The sequence below is a fragment of the Mesoplodon bidens genome (genome assembly GCF_964165515.1).
Source record: "Mesoplodon bidens genome assembly, chromosome: 9".
NCBI classification, from domain to species: domain Eukaryota; kingdom Metazoa; phylum Chordata; class Mammalia; order Artiodactyla; family Ziphiidae; genus Mesoplodon; species Mesoplodon bidens.
This window is the reverse complement of record NC_138166.1, coordinates 99,768,233-99,774,232: the sequence shown is the minus strand read 5'-3', so window position 1 is coordinate 99,774,232 and position 6,000 is coordinate 99,768,233.

Below are 6,000 nucleotides of genomic sequence, written 5' to 3'. Positions count from 1 at the left end.
CATTCATTAATTCTAATACTTTGAAGATTATTTTGGAGTATCTATGTACGCAATCATGTAATCAGTTTTATTTTTTCCTTTCCAGCTCTTATCCTTTGCTAAAACTATGTTCTCTTTCATATAATATATTTTAGTCTTTATTGATCATTTCTCCCATTATAGTTCAAAGTCATGGTAAGATTCATCAGGTCTCAGCTTCCCCAAATCCTCAGTAATCCTTTGTAGGACAAGTGTCACATTTGTAAAATGATATTCTGCCCAGGGGTCATTTGTAACACTATTTTGGCCAAGCATCCCTCAGTTTCACACTTGGATTCCTTTAAAACTCCCAGATAATTTCTAGATTGCCTAAATGTTTAAATCTATTTTAATCTATTCATTTGACTTGATCAAATTTCTCTTTTAAAAGTCAAAGTAAAATGGTAACATCCTGATCAATTTAGCTGAACTTGTGTTTCGGAAAGTGGGTAGTACAACATGGCTGGAATTAAGGGTGGTGGAGGTGTAAGGGATAAAACTGATGACAGCTTGTTTCATCCAGAACAAGAGATGAGGGAGAGAAAGAGGGAGAAAGAGGTGGGGGGTAGGTCCTAATTTCAGAAATTACATCCCATTACTCATGTGGCCGTATTCTATTAATTAGAAGTGAATCAGCCAGTGGGTCCAGCCACATGCAAGGGGAGAAGATTACACAAAGCTGTGAAGATCAAGAGGCGGTATAATACCTGGGAGCATTTTAGAGGCTGCCTATCACAGGCCCCTTTGGCTTTCTAGAGGTGACTATTTCAACCTTTTTCTTAAAAGGTCAGGCTAATTTAAATCAGGACCAAATTATGCTCTAATTTTTTTTTTTTTTTTTTTTTTTTTTTGCGGTACGCAGGCCTCTCACTGCTGTGGCCTCTCCCGTTGCGGAGCACAGGCTCCGGATGCGCAGGCTCAGCAGCCATGGCTCACGGGCCCAGCTGCTCCGCGGCATGTGGGATCTTCGCGGACCAGGCCACGAACCCCTATCCTCCGCATTGGCAGGCAGACTCTCAACCACTGCACCACCAGGGAAGCCCTATGCTATAACTTTTAATTAAGCTTTCTCTACATGCCACATGTGTCCTGGCCCAGCCCTGGGTGTTTTCCAGGCTGCAGTATAAGGCCACTCTCGTTCTTTACGAGAGTTCATCCCTTCTCGGGCCTTCAGTTGCTGCTCCTCTGTTGACAAGCTCAAACCTCTTAGCCAAATTTTATATCCTATAGCTCTTCATTTGTCCTCCAAAACTTTTAGATGTTTTGCTTTTGCTCTGTATTCTCTATGTCTAAAACCCAATTAATGAGTTTTCTATCTCTATTAGGACTGAGAAATTATTTTAAGACCAAAAAGGGAGAGTTGATAAAAATGTGATGCTGGAATATAATGGTCTAAACATTTTTTTGCCCTAACAAACTGCATACTCATTTACACACTACCCATTCTCAGTCAGGTCATTACCAATGGGTGTCTGTTGCAATCAGGTGTAAACGCCTACCAAATCTACCCACGTACCTGCATTTGCGTCCAGGTAGTCTACCTTCTCTCCTGGCCGTTACCTAGCAAAGGTCAATCTTTGCTAGGCTGCTGACAGGCTCCAGGACCCATCTCTTTTCACCTGTTCAGGGTCTGGAGTCCATGCCTCCTAACACAACCGATGTTGCTCCAGCAATGTGCTTTCTTTCCTGAATCACCAGCTTTCCCGTCTCCACTAGATCTTTCATCAGAATACCAACGTGGTATGTTATTTCTCTTAAAGATCTTAAAATCTTTCTCTCGATCCCACTTACTGTTCCAGCTATATTTTCTCTCCTTCTGTAGTAAAATTCTTGAGAGAGTTGGCTACAGTTGCTATCTCCAATCTTCATTCACTATGATATCCACTCCAACCAGTCTACTGAAAGTGTGCTATCAAGGTCACCAATGCTCTCCACGTTGTTAAATCCGAGGGTTAAGTCTTGGACATCTTACTTATTGTGCAACGATTACTCTCCTTTGAAACACCTCCTCCCCTTGGCTCCCAGGATGCCACACTTTCCCACTTGGCTGGTCGTTCCCTCTGTCTTTATTGGTTTCTCCTCATCGCCACAAACGTCATGGTAGAGTACCTTCAACTTCTTTTCTGTCTACCCCTATTCCCTTGGTTTTAACCACCATTTATATGCTGATGATTCCCAAACTTACATTCCTAGTCACAACCTCTCTCCTAAGTCCAGACTCCTATAACGATTTTTTTTTAATAACAGAAATGGTATAAAGATGACCCCAAAGTGCGAACATCTCAGCTCTAACAGATGCTGAAAGAACTTATTGGACTCCCCTTATCTGACTAAAGTGAGAGCTTCACGGAGTCAGCTACCTGCCCTCCCCAGCAAGTCTCCCGTCAGGGAGGTGACCTACCTCAGGCACTGGGACATTCCAGAAGAAAAAAAAGTCATTTAAACAAGCCTCATCAGAATGTTCCATCCTTGGAAGGCTTAAACCTCCCCTGTTCCCCCGCCCTTTATTAAGCTGGTAGATCCCCCATATCCCTATCCCGCTCCTACTGCCTGTACCTTCAAGACACACCCAGGATCTAACTACAAGCTGCCAGCTCCACTGTCACCACTTAGCTTCCCAGTCACAGTCACTTCTTGCCTGGGTTATTCCGATAGACCCCTAACTGCTCTCTGATTTGGCCCTTGCTCCACTTGAGGCTACTCTCAACACAGCAGCCAGAGTGATCTCGTTTAAATGATCCAATCACCTTTCTGCTCCAAATCCTCTCACGGAAGTAAAAAGTCAAGTCCTAACAGCGGCCCTCAAGGCGCGAGAAGATCTGCCTGTGCCCCCTCACCTCCCACCAGTCTCCCCCTCCCCCTAGAGCACCAGGCAGGCTTCCACCTCAGGCCCAGACACTTGCCATCCGCTGTTCTTTGAACATCTTTCTCAGGACGTGCTCCTTCACCTCCAAGTTTCCCTTCACATGTCACCTTCTCAGTGCGGCCTTCCCTAAGCTATTTTAAAATTGCAGCATTTACACTCAACGCTTCCCTCCTTCCATGCTATGTTTCCCCGTTTTATTTACTATCACTCATACGCTGTATAATTTGTTTATTGTTTGTTTCTCTCCACTAGACTATGAGCGCCACCAAGGCAGGGACTTTTCTTTTGTTCTCTTTGTATTCCTAGACCCTAGAAGAGTGCTTTCACATAGTAAGCCCTCCGTAATACTTGTTGAATGCTGAGTGAATAAATGAACGTGTGAGAAGTAAATCCCGTTCAGGGGGTTGAAAGGGGAGTTCTGTGATGCTAACAGCCTTAATTTTGCCCTTGACCTTCTCCTGTCCCCCCTGGAAAACCCTGATGATACACTGTGTGCAGGCAGTGGTAGGCCCTGGGAGAACAGCAGTGACTAAGGTAGAGCTATGTCCTGACTTCAGAGTTTTTAACTCTCCACTTTTGGTTTTATCTCGTAACTGTTAATAGTAAATCTGTCTTTAACAGAGGACAGGATGACCTACTAGTAGTAGCATAACTACTACTGGTGACTCTCACCCTTCACATCTACCTTTGTGTTCAGCCTGGCTTTCTACTTCATCTGGGTCCCTTCAGTAATTTGGGGTTCTCACACACACACACACACACACACACACACACACACATTTTCTTGCTTTCCCTGCTTGGAAATCTTCAGATAATTTTTCTTAGTATCTAAAACGAAATAATTCTTCTCCCTCCCAACTTTCCTGTATTTGTGAATATACAACATTGAGTTGCAAGATAATGTCTGCCCTCTACATACAATGAAGTCTTCTGGGAATGTTTTCAGTTTAGCCTTCTTTCTTGCCATCACTGTGATCTAAAACATCTTGCTTAACTGGATAATGTTACCCCTGAATTAAGACAATGTCGTGATCCACTGGCACCCCTACTTCCTGCTCCAAGTCAGCCTTCATATTCTATTGAACATAAATGTGTATTGTAAATATAAATATTAAAATATTGGCTTTCGCTCACTCTTTCACACCTGGTGCTCTCAGCTCTAGCTAGATTCCACATAATCACTCGGAGTACCTGTTCATTCCCATCTCAAGTGCCCTCACTGCCCCATCAATCTAAATCTTATGCTTTCTTTACGGTCCAGCTAAAATTTCCTTTTCTGAGTTTTTTGGGGAACATCTTGATCCAACGTCATTCCTTGGTTCTAAATGCCTTAGCAATTCATATGGCATTTCACACTATGCTGGATGTGTTTATATATTGCTTGGATTTGCTGATAATCTCTAATGTAATTTCCTTGATCTTTCTTTAAAAAATGCCCACATTGTTTTAATATTTAATATAAAGGACAGGCAAAATCGGTAATTTGATAAGTGACTTAGGGATAAAGTTAACTTTTGAGATTTAAATGGCTGGTTTAAAAAGTAATCGTAAATTAATGGTCTAGAGGGAAGGCTTTTACCATGGACTACGAATGTATTGGTGACTGTTGGTATATGACAGATGGAATTGTTACATTAGTGTATAGTTACATCTCAGATGCATAACCTACTTACTTTTGCACTATTCTTATCATTTATTTATAACTCTGCTTTTATTTGGGCACATGATGGTACTTTCTCTGTATCTTTTGGTTTCCCTCCACCTAAACTTTTAACATTGAGTTGGTCCAGAATATACGTGAGGAATGGGATGGTGATTTAGGAAAGTTGGTAGAACTATGGGTTAAATCACATGAGGAACTAGTCATTAAAAATCTTAATCATTTCAAAATGTAACTAAAAATATTAAAAACATGATTCCGTTAGGCTTTTAACTCCAGCTCATAGTTGACCATCCTCCCCGCAACGCATCTGAACTCTCAGTATGGAATCCCAGTTTATATGGGTGAGTGGTTACTTTGCCCTATAGCTGCATCCTATTAAAATAAAAAATTCGTAATAACCTTAACTTCATTGCCAGAAAAATCAAAAGTGGAGACTGTATCTGAAGTAGAATATTCCTAATTCCTCTGGGTTGAAACAGGCTTACCCCAAGATCATTTTTTTTAATACTTGAAAAATGTTGCAATCATCCTAATACTTTCCAGAGGCGTTAGCACGAGGCAAGTGAAAGGCACTCATCCTTGATAAATGATTTTTAACGTTGACACGTGCTTGGCACTACAAGCACTGAAGGGTCTGAACAAGGCGCTCTAAATGAGGAATTTGAAATAATTGTGACGCCGCTCTGTGCCAGGTTTCTAAGGCAAGGGCACTGCGGGCTCGACCAACCAAAGTCCAGCGGGCCGGTAATGCGAGGCGGGCCAAGCGGCCGAGGGGCGGCAGCAGACAAAAGTAGCGGGCAGGGCGCTCCGCTCGGCTCGGGGGGCGGCACGCTGGCCCCACTGGAGCGCGGGAGGCTCGCGGCTCCTCGCCCGAGCCCAGCCGGGCTGGAGCCGGGGCCCCAGAGCGCATCTGGCCGGCAAACGGGGCACCGCGGGCCCTCCTGTCCGGGCGCCTCCCGCGCGCTCGCCGGCCGGCCCGGGCCTCGGCTCCGCGCGCGGGGAAAAGAGCGCAGCGGTTGAAACCGTTACCACCCCCGAGTTTTGAACTGGTTCAAACTTGGCTTTCGGCCCCGCCCCGCCCCTCCGGCCCGGGAACTCTGAGGCGGCGGTTCCCGCCAAGAGCCGCGAGCGCGCCGTCCCGCCCTCCGGCCGGTTCCCGCCACCCCGCCCTGTCCGCCTCCCGCCCGCGGCCCGGGATTGGGGCTCCAGAGGCCCTTCGTCCCCGCGCGCCGGCCCACCGCCTTCCTGAAAGGCGCCGTGCGTTCCGCGAAAGAACAAAGAGCCGGCGCAGCGCTTCCACCGGCGGCGGCGTCCCTCGGCGCCCGCCCGCGCGCGCACGCGCCGCCGGCCCGGCCCGGCCGAGTCCCGCGGGCGCCTCGGCGTGGGGCTGGCTCTGCGCCTCAGAGCCCGGCGGGCCCTGTGATTGGATGGGAGCCCGCCTCGCGTCCCGCCA